Genomic DNA, 15,758 nt, shown 5'->3' with positions numbered 1-15,758 from the left:
AGAAAGCTCCGCACGAACAGGTGACGGTGGTATCAAAGCTTACGTGTTCATTTTTTTTTTCGCATTCTCAGGATTAATGTGCGTTGTCGTCGTCGTCATCGTCCTCATCGTCATGACCATCACCATGATTATTCTTTTTTATCTGTACAACTGAATGAGGTTATCTTCAACCGATCAACGCAGCTTGCTTTATTGCTTGTAGCGTGCCACTGGCCTGGCCAAGCGTCAGTCGACTCCACAGTGTGCGCATATTCGAGACAAGCTTCGACGCAGGGCATTGTACACCGCATGGTACTTTCTGTTCCTTAGTGCTGAATGAATACATAGTGGCAAAAAGGTCTGTTTGTATTCCAGTTTTCTGCAGTATACTGAGCCATTTTATAAGTACGAATACGAGCAACGTTTATTTTACAGCATGCAATCCGTATACTGAAAAAGGAAAAGATGGCTTCCTTTCATATGACTTGCTGGTTCTAATAGTCATCTGGCACTGCTGTAATATCCTTGTTGCAATGTCCAATCACATTGTAAGAGGTCATAGTCTGCACCCCTTAACTCTTCGTTTTCAAACAGGATTATGTGACTTTCTAAATGAACGTGGCAAACAGAGCGGTGTTTACATTGATGTGATGGCATGGATATTGAGCCAATAAAGTCTGCTTTTGAATGACTCCACGAAATCAGGTGGTTCTACATCTAATGGGCTTTAGGTTAAGCGCATCCTAGTCTGAAATTTATTGCCGTTCATTATCTTCTACGAACAACTGTGAAGGCTATACGATCATGCACATGTCTGCATTATTTTCGCACAATTGCGTGTTCTAAGCTCCATATTTTCAAACAATACTCGACTCCATGATCTTCCCCCAAACTATCGAATGGAGCCTTTTGCTATTCAGCTATGCGCATGCATGTACCCTCGTTCCCAGCTGCAGCCAAGCTGCGCCGCCATTTTCACAAGGCAAATGTGCGAAGCGAGCGCGTGATCTTCCTTGCTGTGCTAAGCTTGACGGACATTCTCAGTGTGTTCGGTGCACTTCACGAGTTTGTGGAATATATTCGAAGCAGTTTTTTGTCGACGAAATCTAATCATGGGGAACTAACGCTGAAGCGGTAGGCTCAGCGTTTGCGACCCGCCTGATGCCGGACCCTTGCTTTGCGGATGGTTGCACAAGCCGGCGTAGTGTCGGAAAACCTGCCCGATTTTTTCAGTTCCCTACGGAGAAGTATCATAAACAACTGCGAAAAAGATGGATTGCGGCTGTACGCCGCGTCAACCATGGTGGTAAATCGTGGAAGCAGCGTAAGAACGCACGAATCTGCAGCAACCACTTCAAAGATGCATATGTCTGTCCTTGCTTCATCGATTTTGTTTTCGCACGCAAACTGTTGCGTAATGCTTTTCGTTGTGGAATCACCGGCGTGTGGCCAATTTTTTTCTCCAAGGCTAGACCACATTCGTGGGATTTCGATATCGCTGGCACAAGCGACAAGTTTCTAGCTCAGACGTCACGTATCGCTGTGAGGCCTTTGCTGAATCTTCATGTGGCTGTCGGTTTGCAAGATGGCGGCGCTAGCGAATGTTTTTTGCTCTGAGAAGTAGCTCACGTGCGGTCGCCAGGGTTTCAATGAACTTCTTCAAGGAAGGTACTCCGCATTAGAGCACAGTGCGCGCGGGCATCAATTTGTTTTCTACAGCAGGGGAGCCATCGCGAGTGCCATCCGATCCAGAATATGTGCCGAGTATATTTGCATACATGCCGGCGTACAGAGATGTTCTTCCCCGGCAGCAACGGGCCGCGAGAAGGCAAGGTATGGGGCATTTGTCATGACAGTGTAATCTAAATCGTAACTGTAAGTGCGTGCGTGATCCAGAGTTTCAGGTTTTCAAAAGATTAATGTGAGGACCTGATTCAAAGTGCATCGCTGAGCACACTATTTTTTTCTTGTGAAGATGCTGCCGATCTTGCTGCAACGACCCCCAATGTAGACACTGCTGGTAAGAAGGGCTTTTTTTTTAGATTTGTATGTGTTGTTCACACCATGTTAAGATACATGGTTTGTGGCATACGAGCAAAATCGAAATCATGCAGAGGTGCTTCGTTTCGATGAGAGGCTGTTTGGTTAAAATGTATGAACTTTGTTGTTTTTACGCTACGAGTGGAAGCAGGAATTAGCATATATATCTAGTCATCCTTGCCAGGAGTGAAGCGTAAATGTGTGTGAATAATTATTACTGACGGCAATTTTATATGCTTGAGATTTTCTAAATTGATTAAATTGTCCACAGCATCAGCTTCGGATGAGTAAGGAGTCCACATTTTAGATAGAACCGATAAATGTTTGTGCTTTTGTTTCTGCATCTTCATCTTCCACTATACTGATACCTGGCAGTGCACAGGTACGGATAAATACCGCAGCAAGCTGCCGTCAAAATTACTCTGCACAAATCTCCAAAGTTTATCGGCACCTTTTCATTTACAGGTGCTGCCAAAGCAGTACCCAACAGTGCTCAGTCAGCGCTGCAAGTCACTATCAGACACAGTTACGTTCTGCAAACCTACAACATAAATGTACATCTTGCCGTTGACAGGTATTGCTTCAGCAGATCCTGACAGTGACGGATAAGCGCTAATTGATGTTTCAGCAACTAAGTTCTTTGTTGACACAGTTGTTCCAGTAATTACTATTAGAAGACAATAGAAAGCTTAGAGCAGTTTTACTTGCCTACACTTTAAAAATTATGCTCGACTGTTCAACTGCAGTGGCTTCCAAGTAAGTGCCTTGAGTAGTCACCTCCCCTGGCTTACTGTACCGTTGTCCTAATGTCTGCTGTAGTCTTTACAAAAGGCTGCTCCCGTTTTATTCATTACAAGCCAAGCACGCATGCTTTTTGAACAAGAACACCTTGATACTCTCATGCTACACTTGGTTTGTGGAGTGCAGAGGTTTGATGCTATGAGGATCCGTACGTTATCGAGCTTTTGGTCTGGCTTGGTAGGCTGAGTCAATTTCCTTTAAAACAAAGGACAGCGAGCTTCATAAAGGCGCTTGCATGCAGCTCTTCAGACGGTGCTACTGAGTTTGAAAACGCAGGAGGCTATCTTCAGTGCATTCCATGATCATACCACAACAAGTCTTTTGGACGCTTTGGAAGCTCTATCATTACAGATTGGTCCATTTACATCAAAGAAACAATCATAGTAGGTTAAACTATAGTAGTGGTACACATATATTGCTGCTATAAAGTACCTGGAATCTAGCAATATAACCGTAGCAATATAACGAAAAAAAAAGCAGGTTCAGTGAACGGATTTCCTATTCCCGCCAACTTCACCACAACAAACCTTCTTTGTATTACATTTCATTTACTCTCAGGCTGTTACTTTTACATTTGTCACAAGCTACTTCTGAATGAGGGACCATGTGTAACACCTAAACAGGTCGGGACTATAAAAGTGGTTTTCGCTTTTATAGTTTTATAGTTTTAAAGCTAGGTCTTCACTAGCTGGGTCAAAGTATTGGCGAAGATGCGCAGGAGTAAATGCTGGCGCTTCTCTATAATCTTCATTCCACGTTTTCCTATCATCATACATGGAGAAGAATGGCCTGCATGTCGCATTGGGCATGTTGCCTTCGCGAATGCTACACGACTGCTACACGCGCGCTAGAGCAGCAACGACTCGAAGCTACAGTGAACTAGAAGTAAGCGAAACTATCCAGCAAGACAAATGACACGAAAAAAAATTCATACGCAAGAACGCCGCGGGAGACTGCTTTAGGAAATGCTACCACTGCGCGAACTAATTGCGGAAAGGTGAGGAGAGGCGTGAGTGGGCGCGTCTTGCCCGTGAAATTTAGTTGATGTGGCGGCTGCTAGAGGAGCCGCTTACTAGGAAAACATTCATTGAGCCAAGTGCCGTCTCTCGCGGGGCATGTTGGGAGCTCGGCTTAGCTGAGGCAAGTAATACACGTTTTGACAGGTTGACAACTAGGAGTCGACTGGCTTGATTCAAGAGTAAAAGCAGGTTTGCCGAGTGGCAGTGGTGGTGCCCCTGTCGGACAACCACTTTGGTTTGAGCAGGGGTCAATGACCCCCACTGGAGGGACAACGAATTGACGCATGGTCGCTACAGAAGAAAACACTACGCTTCTAACAAATTTCTGTGGAATGTCAATGAAGTGAAGTGATTACTTCTTCTTAGGGGTAGTACTGCCAGCCACATCCTTGAGTTGAGGTTCAGTGTTGAGTGAGCACTCGAATAGGGGGTGCTGACATTTCAAAACGCTCCTTGGCCATTACTAAATTGAGACGCCTTTCGCAAGATACATTTAGTTTAGAGCATTTGTGTAACCGCTGTGAGCACTTAGCTGTAAAAGTTTTGTCCGTTAATCACCGTGGGTTGCTATTAAAGCGCAGCGACAAGTTCAGCCGAGGGACGGCGCTGTTATCTAGTTTTCTGAGTGCAGGTGGAGTGTAATGTCGAGGAAGGTTCTAGAATATGGCCTTAATATGTGCCTGGGCAGACCACGAGGCCAAGAAATTGTACTCATTGACTTTCAACGCCACGAGCAGTTTCAGAACTTCACCGAAGCGACGTGAACACGCATGGAGAAGATAACTTTTCACTTTCAACATGAAACGTCAGCACCAAACAAAGTGCCGCAGATGGCGACGAATACCGCAAAGTGCTGAAAATGTCTTCATTGCTCTTTTACTTGCTTTGCTTACTACATTATTCATTCCATCTTTCTGTTGAAGTTTATTTATTTATTTATTTATCTATTTATTTATTTATTCGTTTGGCTCAAGAACTCCCTTTGCCTCTTCGTCTACTCTCAGCTTCACAGCACTGCCTTCTAAGTGGCCTTATGGCTCCTTTCTCCCTCTCTCTCTCTCTCCTTCTTTATGCGTACTTTCCGTCACGATTTATTATTTTTTCTTTCGCCTCCTAAGCATCTAGTCTGCTAAACACCACGCAAGGTTGAATGACAAGAACAAAAATAGTACAAATATAAACACGGAACAAAGATCAACAGTTGCCGGCACACTTGGGACGCTCACATAAAGCTTTAATTTGTTTCTCTTCCTGCCCAACCCGCTCCTGACGAGGGACATCAGTAAGCCCCTCACGCAGCGGCATGCCGGAAGAACAAACTTGGGCAATAGAGACGATGAAGAGGAAAGGTGACGGGAGGAAAACAAGAAAAGACACGCAGAGACAAAAGCCCGGTGCCCGTTGGATCAAAGTTTGTGGCGACTGCAGTGGCCACACGGCCACTAATTAAGATGTCACCGCACGAACGAGGCAGTTCGCGCACTGCAGAAGTGACGCAGAGTTTTGTTTTCTGTATTTTCGCCTTGCCGCAAAGAACTACCTTGTTTGTCTACCCTATGATGAATGGCGCTTGCCAGCGGTCACCACCACCAATCTGAGTAGCCGTCGTGTTCAAAGAGCGTTCACCTTCACTTCCTTATATGTTGTGAAAACCATGTGGAATTCACTGATATTAGAGTTCACCCTTTCTCGCTGTTGTTTGTGTCATCGCGAACACAGCAGATGACGACGACTTTAAGAGCCAAGATGCTTCCAGGCTATGTGCCTGTACAGCGCAAGTACTACACGCGCGGCTTGCACGTGCCTCTGGCATGTCTAAATAGGCGATACTTGCAGTTTGTTGGCTTAGCCATAAACCTCCTAGCGCGTTTCAGCGGTCTAGAATGAATTACTTAAGTTCCCAAAGCCCCCGAGGCTATGAAAAAAGCGAGATAAAAATAAAGATGGCACTGAAGAACATTTGAAATTTGAGAAAGCTCGACGATGGTTTTCTCTTGTTTTCACACGGTGGCCATTTTGCTGTTGACATTCTTGCCACATCAACATGCTCGATTTTACATGAATAGGAGCATCTAACTTTGTTAAAATGTTCAAAAGCGCCCTTTCTAGGAGTGGGGCTCACTCTTAGGCGTCACATTATACCATAGTAAGAAATGCCATTAAAGATACTGTCAGGTGCTTCAGGTTATAAATACTCGGACCGTGGAGAATAAATAGCTGCATTCAACGCGCCTTCCAATGTAGTTCGTAACCAGTCACAGTGGCTTCTTCCTTTAACGTCTCTGCTCCGTTTATTTTATGTTACTTTACTGAACGCTGCTTTTCTTTAGAGTGCAGGGCCCTCTACGTAGTAAATCAGGCGGAAGTTCTGCTGAACACGATGTGAAAAGCAGACTGACCGTACAGATTGCTTTCACTTTTTTCCCTTCTTAAACAGGAACAATTACGCACGTTAGGGTCGCATACCACGCGACTTTGTAAAGGAAAAGTGCAATATTGCGCAGCGTGAGAAAGAGACCACTAGGTTTCTGAGCCAAAGGACAAATAGAAAACAAGTAAAATGGCCACAGAATGACATTGACGAAATGAAAAGAGGTGCCTGCCGAGAAAACTCAAAGAAAATAACAGAAAACTTGCGCGGGCGAATAGAAATCGAAAAATACTGAAACGTGCTTTAAAATAGACGAACCGCAAGTCTTCGCTTGTCGAGGATCTCGACAAGTTAAATGAATGGGCGTAGTGACAGGGCGTAGGCAGCCACGAGCTTTGCCACTCTTGCTTGACGTCGTGAGTTTATATAAGGCTCATCATTGCGGCACCGTGATACTGTGTGCTGCTTTTTGGGCTACAGTTGTGAGGTTAAATTTATTTTAAAAGCTTCCAAATGTCATTGCAGAATCTTCACATTAAGTGGTCTTAATCAAGATGCTCTGGACGAGATATGACAATTATAATGCGGGAAAAGAGATCAAACCGGTGCCTTGAGCAGGGTAGTGGACCTTTGAATAGGCGAGCATTTCCCTGTCAAGGTGGCGTTGTGACTCTTCGCGTAGTAGTTGTATGTTGTTAGTGAAGTAGCGTGACGAGCGATCGCTGATGTGCTGCAGTAATGAACAAGAAGAGCAAAGAATAATAAAAAAATTGCTTCGCGACGCTCGTCCTGTTCCGCAGAGTATTTTTTTTTTTTTTGCTTTGGAACAGTCTTCTGTATTACGCGAATTCATCGCCCACTAACAATAAGTCGCTCATCTTCACTTTTGGGCGAAATCTTATTTTCTTGTAGTACATCATAAAGTATAATAAACAGCCTAAACTAGTTAACTCGGCTGTTAGGAAACCAATGTACATGTAGCACGGCTTCACTATTTTACTAACTAGCATCGGTCATTGAATTCAAAGATGTGGCTAGACATATCCTTGTTGCACAAAGATGGTGTCAAGTACTTTGTTTCGACATCACCCGTCAATAATGGAGTCTAAAGAAAACTAACTTCTGGGGAGTTGATTCCTGGGGAAGAGGAACATGGTTACTTCAGCAGGCGCAGCAATATAGACGGACCTGTTGATGTAAATATTGAACAGTGACAGGTGAAGTGTCTGAAGGAGCAAAAAGCTCAAATAGAAGACAATTAAATGAGCACCACACTGTTACAAATGAATAAAAAAATATTAACAATTCCGCTAGCACGCACTTTCAGGATTGAAAGTAAAACACTTTTTAGGATATGCTAAAGTGTATAGTTGAAAGTATGTTTGTGTCACTTCAGCTAGAACGTCCCTAATTTCTGACAGAGTTGTTCAAACCAGGTATACCAGGTGTTCAAAATCCAACTTTATGGTTTTCTTAAGATTAGGCACTGGGAGGCACGCGACGACCACCTGTGCAAATAAGTTTTGGGGCCAGGGGGGCACAAAGTGAGATGATAATTATCTCTATAAGGAGCGCAATTGACTAAAACTGAATAATTAACTTTTTCCTGACTGCAGTAAGTGGGTATGTTTGCATTGAAACGTTAGACGCAGTCGTGTTTCTACACAGTATCAGTTGGAAGAATTCTTCTAGCGTAACTGTGCTCCAAGATATACGACTCCAGATCTTAATTGTCGTTCGCATGATGATTACGCATGCAAGAGAGTTAGGATCGGCGCTAAGCTCCTCCCTGACGTAACGCGGCTGTTAAGATTAATCTATAAAGGCAAAATCAGACATCCACCCGTTCGTAGCAATTGCTACAAAGGAAACCCATACAGGTTCCTCGAAAGAAAAAGCCTCGCAGTTGAAGAAAAATTCACCCTGGTCCGGGACTCGAATCCGGGACCGCCGCCTTTCCGGGGCAGCCGTTCTACCATCTGAACTAACTAGGCGGATAGCAGATGGCAGGGCGAAGTCGAATGTGTCAACAACTGGAAGCAAAAAGGCAAGAGTTTGGCGTAATAGTTCTGCGGAAACGCACAAGATGGAGACAAGTAAATAATAAAGGGAAAATCAGACATCCACACGTTCGCGTCAATGTCTGATTTTCCCTTTATTAATTACTTCTGTCCACCTTACGGGTTTCCGCAGAACTATCACGTCAAAGACCCATCTAACACGCACGCAGCAGAGCACGCGTGCATTTCTCCAAATAGACCTAGAGGCATCAAATAAGTATATTACTCTTTCTTTACATCCTAGGCAAAAGCCACTGTTCCTCAATTGCTTCCGTGGCAAATAATAATAATAATAAAAACATAAAAAGACTCGTAAACCCTGATATTGACTGAAAGATAGGTTATTTGCGACGAAAAATGCAGGTGAGACAAATTTTTAAGACGCCATCAAGTCAGTGAGAAACGAGCAGTAAAACACAAGAAGCGAGAAGAGAGAACGAAAACCCACGTGATGGAACACAAAACAAGCGAAAGGGACAATCTGGAAAATCCGGATCCAATGAAGACACGCAAAAGACAACCACTCGCACCTAAAGATATCCACTCGACTATTTTCGCGGCATGTCACCGTGATCGCCAAGGAAGCGCAAGATTAACGACCCTTACGTGCATTGCCCTTTCTTTTCCAGCGTTTGAAGAAGAGCGTGTGTTTTGGTGTGCTTCATGAGGACTAGCTGTTCTTGAGGCTAGTGATGTCCCCATAGGGAGAGCTCGGGTGAAGCACCTGGTGGAACGAAATAACTAGGGCTAAAGACGTGAGGGAGAGCGTGGTGTACATTGTAATATCACGGGGGTGCGGGAGCATTCCCTAGAGAAAAAAAAAAAAACGGGAATAGCCTATTGTATGTAAAAGCGCGAAAAATGTGCAGTGTAAATACATTTTGAAGAGAAATACATACTTTCATAGGAATTACTATGGAAGTACAAATTCGGCATTTACCTGCAAGTTTTGTGGAAGTACACACATAACTGAAACGTCTAAGAGTCCTCTAATTATCCAAAATCTAAGCAATTGAATAAATGCTCTTATGCTTCAAAAACGGATGTCCCATTAGCTTTAACTTAGAAATATAGAAATTGTCATGTGGCGCATCGAATTTCTTGGTTCCACATTATTCAATTTGAAGGCTTTGTTTTCAGAATGCTTTTTCTTCACTTTCATCATATTTTTTCATTATTTGATAAGTGACTCAGTACCGTATGTAAATACCTCAGAACGGATATTTTGAAGGTGTGATAAAAAAAAAATGAATATTAGCACTCTTATTTGTCGACACTAATAATGACCCCTTCTCTCTAAGTCCACAGGGATACACTCGGACTATACGACTGCCCTAGAAGCTTCCATATTATTAAGTATTGCCATATAGAATTATTTAACGAGCAACGAAATAAATTTACACGGACATTCATGTGTCTACACTCACACTTCATACGATGCGCGCAATTGATGGCCGTGAATTTGATTTCAAACGCTGACCAAACAAAGCACATCACCATTACGACAGCATAGCCGTCGAACCTTAAAGCTTCATACGAAGAATATTAGAAGGTCATTTGGCACTGCATTTTCGTGCACCACCAGCATAAATTTCATACATCACGGAAAAGACAGACAGCATGCATATTTGCCTGAACATCGCATCTATCTTTTCGGTATTGCTAATGTTGAAGATCGAGCGAATTGGTATTTCTAATGAATGAGTGCAAAGCGTCTGCTGAAGACTGTTGAAAAGCGCGGTGACACCACTCCAAATACCTTTAGGCGGCCGACAAAGAAGATGTTGGCGGGTGGTGGCACGACCTGTCGGACGAGGGAGAAAGAACGTCACCAAAGCAGTGGGCGGTGCTAGGGAACAAGAACAAGAACAAGAAACCAGCGGAACGAAGAACCAGGAGAGAAAAGGGGCAGACTGGAACGTGGGGAGAAGAGATCGCTCCGGAACGGGGCTCGAAGATCGCTGGTGTCGAGGTCGGTGTCGCCGGGGTCCAGAACCGAACCTGAGAGCCTCGACAGAACCAGGATGATCCCGGCTGTTCCTGGAGATCCGCTGAACGTGGGGCTCGGTTGTTCCGACTGCATCTGCTGCTGTGGGTGCTGATCCCGGTCCTGGTTCTTGTCCTGATCCTGAGCCACCGTGCGCAGTGCGGAGGTTGCCTGGAGGCGACCAGAGGCCCGTAGAGACGCTGGTGAGAGGTGCCCGGGAAGAACCGCTAGCCAAGGAACCGGTACGGGTGCCGCTCAGCTGTAGCGGTCGCACTTGGATGGCATTGGATCCCAACAGCTTTGGCCTTGGACTTGGACCTTGGACTCGGACGTCCGGGGTTATTGCTACCATGCTTCCGCGTCCCTCGTTTTTCACTGCCGCCACGCCTCTACCACCGTCAATGCAAAGGCAATTGCTGTCAACGCATCGCCACCCGAGTAAATAAGAATTCCGATGTCTGAGTTCTTTTTTTGTACCGTGGGTGATTTGAACTCACAGCATGGACTAACGCAGCCAATTGTACATTCGTTATTTTGTACCTTTTGTGTCATCCTTGTCATTCTCTTCTTTTCTTTTTTATCGCAATAAATATTAAGTTTAGTTGTTTTTTTTTTAGAAAAAGATGGTTTCGTCTTTCCTGGAGTGAGGTTCTGCCTGAGTTGAATAACTCGTACTCGAGGAACCTGTCATCGCAGTATTACAGCATGGCCTCTTACTTTAAATTGTGCGGTTATTGCGCTATGTATAGCCAAGTATTCTTTCAACGACTGTGTGGATTCTGATAGCGAAATATTGGGAGTTCATTATCATAGGAAATTTATTTTGTGGTAAAAGATAGTAGCCGTTTCTATTTGCAAACATCTAGCATTGTTCCATTTTGAGAACATTATACACGCCCAAAAAGAATTGTTCATAAAAAAAATTTGCATGAGTAGTATTGCTTTGCATATATTTACACGCGCACTTGTTTTAAAGTGAAGCTTTTACGGCTAGTCGAAAGAAAAATCCGTCTGTCCGCACCTTTATGCCGAAAACTTATAAGCAATTGCTCGCTCGTCGTAGCCTTCTTCCACAGCTGGCTCCGTTGCCACTCACCATTCTAGCGTAAGATTTCACTTCTCTTCTGTCGTCGTGATGGGGAGGCCACATTTACGGGGGTATGAGACATTGCTAAAGGGGGTATCAGCCATTGATTGTCTTACATGACAGAAAGATTTAATTATGTAGGCATTGAAATTTGAAGAAACAACACAGGCGGCAATGGTGAGCGGATTCTGCTAACCACGCCACCGAGCAAATTGGAGACATCGAATGCAAATGACAACGGCGGACTGCGGGCATACCGTCACTGACGTGGTTCTCTCCGTCGCAGTGAACTAGTGTGTGACCTGATTAAGAAACACAAAAACGTAACCAATAACTGAGGAATACTTTAATCCACCGTCGGGATTAAACCAGTGATAAACACCGGGGTCGCACATTCCAGCTTCACTGGTTAACCATCTGCATGGAGTGCTTGGGCGGACATTTATTATCTTTATCCGGTGAATGCGTTCCACTGGATAACAGATATTGAAAGCTGCTGTTCAGCGCAAAACGCGTATTTCTGTATCGAAAGTATTTCAATTGTTATTACTGGTTGTATCTGCTTATGTCTTCTTCGCGTCGTACAACATTTTTTAGGTCGCATGGGCATGTGATCAATGTTGTACATTCTGGAAGGCACTTGAGCACTAGCGACGCGAGTCACGTACAAATAGCCGACGCACTTGACCAGGGCCGCTGTCTTGTACCCATTCGAAAAACCAACGTTCGGTTTCGTCTCACGTAATTGTTGTAGGCCGCACCGATAACACGACCTAGGCCAATCAAGGCCAATAGTGTGAGGCAAAACCGAACGTCGCCTTTTCGAACGCGCACAAGACAGCGGCCCGGATTTCGAATAATCGACGAGTGTGCACGCTGCTATTATTGTGCTTAGTGTTGGCTGATATTGCTGCGCACAGGTTCCCCAATATACAGTCAGTTTCGTGACTTGCGTTGTGCTGATGTGCAGTTATTCACCGTCACTACAACGGGACAATACAATATGTATTTAGAATATACATGCATACTCGACAACGTTGGAATGTGTAGCGATTAACTCATGCCTCGGAAATCATGCAACTACGTGCAATATCTGTGAATGTGAAATACTTTACTGAGCTCTAAAGAAATATGTTTGAGATTAGCACGCAACACGACCCAACTACAGGAAGCAACAAATAGTGCAGCAACAGCCTTTCTCAACAAATCCATGCCATACCCTCATAAAGATATGTGCAGATACGTACTGAGCCGCCATCATGAACAGCGAGAAACGTCGACAAGACAACGGAAGTGAAATAAATAAATAAATAAATAAATAAATAAATAAATAAATAAATAAATAAATAAATAAATAAATAAATAAATAATATGCGACCACAAAAAGGCACAGAAAGTGTTGTAAGGGAAATCCAGGAGAACATATTGCAGCGGCAGCTGTTATTGAATCTCAGCACCATGAAAGCGTTTTCATCTGTTGCGTAAGGCGTATACAAGAAAAAGAAACTTTTCCCGCAGATTGAACTTGCAGCGCTTGCGCAAACGTTGCATGACAGAGCAACGACCGTGCCGAGAAGCAAGTTCACGTGAAATATGGAGAAAAAAGAAAGAATTATTGGCACATGAGAATTGTCTGTTGAATGCCACCATCGAATACAGGGCCGAGTTCGGTGACCATTTACAGCGTGGTAGAAGCTCGTGTCTCGACTCTGCATGGCATCTCACTGTAGGAGACCTTGAATTCTGTCTATATTCACCGCGTTTCAATAATGTTCCACTGCGACTGGCAAGCTGTGCTTTCGCAGTCCATTTTAGCGCTCATATGGAGATGCTATATGAATGAGCTTTTTCTCAAAACACTGCTCGCTAGAATCGTTCAAAGATGCTGCAGTACAGTGAGTAGCTCCGCAGAGGGACATAATTAGTATGCTCACACGAATCCAAGTGGCATGGCTATTGGTGGAAAGCATAACTGCTGGAAACTTGGCCAGGAACTATGCTCTTCAGAAACGCCATTTTGCAGCTAAGAAAGAGCTTTTACAGGTCACTGAAAGTGTGCATCAGTACTAGGTTAAGAACTGCATGCGGGATGAAAATTACATTGTATGTTTATGCACTGTGTATGTGTATGACATTTTAATATATGCACCTTTCTCTCTGTATTTCTCTATTGCCAAATTTCGTGATTTCATGACTCATCCTAATGCTATTTTATAATGCATCTTTTTTTGCCTTCGTGACACTGTGTAATACGTTTGTATATTACTCCTATCAAAATGAGTAGTCGGCACCATCTGCTGGGAGCAAAATCTTCTTGTTTCTTTGCGTCAGTAAAAAAATATGCGGGAAAAAAATCCCAACGAATGAGTCATCAAAGGTGCAGTCCTGGAGCGTCAAAAACTAACCATATACTAAGCAGTGTCATGGAGCCCGTTGCATAGGTACCCCGATGAAAGTTGCAACTCAGCCGCAAAAGTAAACGTAGCCAATGTATATATATATATATATATATATATATATATATATATATATATATATATATATATATATATATATATATATATATATATATATATATAAATATATATATATATATATATATATATATATATATATATATATATATATATATATATATATATATATATATATATATATATATATATATATATATATATGCGATCAGTACTGGCTCGTTCTTTGCGTGTCGAGTACTCAGGCAGGCACTCCCAGCTCCGTACCTCGGCCACACGTAATCCCTAAAGAGCAAAACCGTGTATACCCGCAGAAAGCCGCTGTAAACAGCGAGAAGCGGCGGCAGCTAACTGCTTTCCATACCAAGTCCTGTTTCCGGGGCTCAGTGGTGCGGGATGCCTCTCCCTGAACGAGGTCCATCCATTGGTTTAACACGAATGCAGTAGCAACGCATTAGCTCCCTTCGTCTTAGACGGCAGCTCTGGCCAATGTCTGCGTCGTATTTCTTGCAACAAGTTGTAACCGTTGCCGCGATTTCCACTTTCACTACTGGAACATTTAGAATTACGTGGCAGCCTTTGTTTACTGTAGTATGCAGCATCTCAAGGGCTTGAACGTAGAAATATTTAGTTGTAATCATTCACCACAGAAAGTGTCTGCAGATTGTTCAACCTATAAAGAACATTTGGTAGGTGTTACCATATATAAGAATAATAATGAATGCGACAGGCACCTGCGTCAACGCAGAGACAATAGCCGCTAAGAGGCTAGCCAGATCTATTTTAGAAGACGTGCGTGCATGATCCAACGACCAGTGACCAAAACCAGAGGCCGAACTCACAGCGTTGTTGCCTATTACAACTGGTTGTCACCGGACGACGACCTATAATGTTTCGCAACCTCTTCGCGCGAACAACTTTAGCGTAATACTTCGTTTGTAAATATTGACACGTGGACTTGTTTATCTTTTCGGGTGAGCGCTTTTCATCGTCTAACAAATACCATCGCTCAGAGCGGGACGCGCCCTCATGTATAGGAAGTTTCTCGAATGTTATCAATGATTCTGTTATCACTGAAGCTTTTGGAATCTGATTGCATGTGCGACACGAATTGTGTAGAATTTTCTGGAAGACACCCGGGCACCACCGCTTACTCTGGACCCTTCGAGGACTCATGCATAAAAGCCGACGCGCTTGACCATATTTTCGACGATCGCCGATTGTGTTCGGCACTATCGGCGTTCTTTGAGTGTCGCCTGTATTTGAGGGAGCAAGTTCATCCAATAAAACGCTAGTTTCGTCATTCCCAGTTTTGCTGCTTTCTTCGCCGGCACTACTACGTGACAATAAGGAAGGGTTCAAATTTGTAGACGCTCCAGCTCGCAAAAACTGTTTATTATTACCTCTAGCGTACGAACTCTTTTCTTCGAACAAGTAGATAAAAACAAGTAGTACTAACTGCGCCGTCAAAAAAACTGTGGAAAAACAAGTTCGAACGTGCGAAGGTAAAAAAAAAAACAACATCAACTGAGCGAAGCAAAGAAACATGACAAACAGAGCAGGTCCCACCCAGTAAGTGCTATAGGAGTAAGTGCTTGTGGTGTCCCTTCTTTGTGCTTAGTTGTCGCACTACCCTGATTTTATCATGGAACCGTACCAACTCATCCAAGTGTTAACCTTGCTGCTTTCTTGTAATCAGCTACACTATCTCCTCCCCACCCCCTCATTCCCAGATTCTTCCTTTCTTGAACCTGGAACGGAGAGGCTTTTGGTCAAAGTTTCATTTTATACATTAAATGGGCATCAATCACCGTCAGGGAAAGGAAATGACACTGCCACATTTATTCTCCTTGTTTGGTTTCTAACTTAAAGGTCTTATCTATGTTTATCCTGAGTGTGCCATTCTCACCCCCACGCACGCAGAGGAAAGAAAGCAGTCA

At 43.6% G+C, this 15,758-nt stretch overlaps 2 long non-coding RNA genes across 2 annotated transcripts in view; one reads left to right on the top strand and one right to left on the bottom strand.

Moving 5' to 3' along the window:
• The window catches only part of LOC135911324 (uncharacterized), a 716,391-nt gene that overhangs the window by 247,940 nt on the left and 452,693 nt on the right, over positions 1-15,758 (bottom strand). The gene's annotated exons all lie outside the window — the stretch shown is intronic.
• Positions 1-15,758, top strand: part of LOC139054607 (uncharacterized) — a 132,503-nt gene that overhangs the window by 999 nt on the left and 115,746 nt on the right. The window lies entirely within an intron of this gene.

The sequence above is a fragment of the Dermacentor albipictus genome, chromosome 1 (assembly GCF_038994185.2).
Source record: "Dermacentor albipictus isolate Rhodes 1998 colony chromosome 1, USDA_Dalb.pri_finalv2, whole genome shotgun sequence".
Taxonomy (NCBI): domain Eukaryota; kingdom Metazoa; phylum Arthropoda; class Arachnida; order Ixodida; family Ixodidae; genus Dermacentor; species Dermacentor albipictus.
The sequence above is the reverse complement of the archived record's forward strand: the minus strand, read 5'-3'. Positions and strand labels throughout refer to the sequence as shown.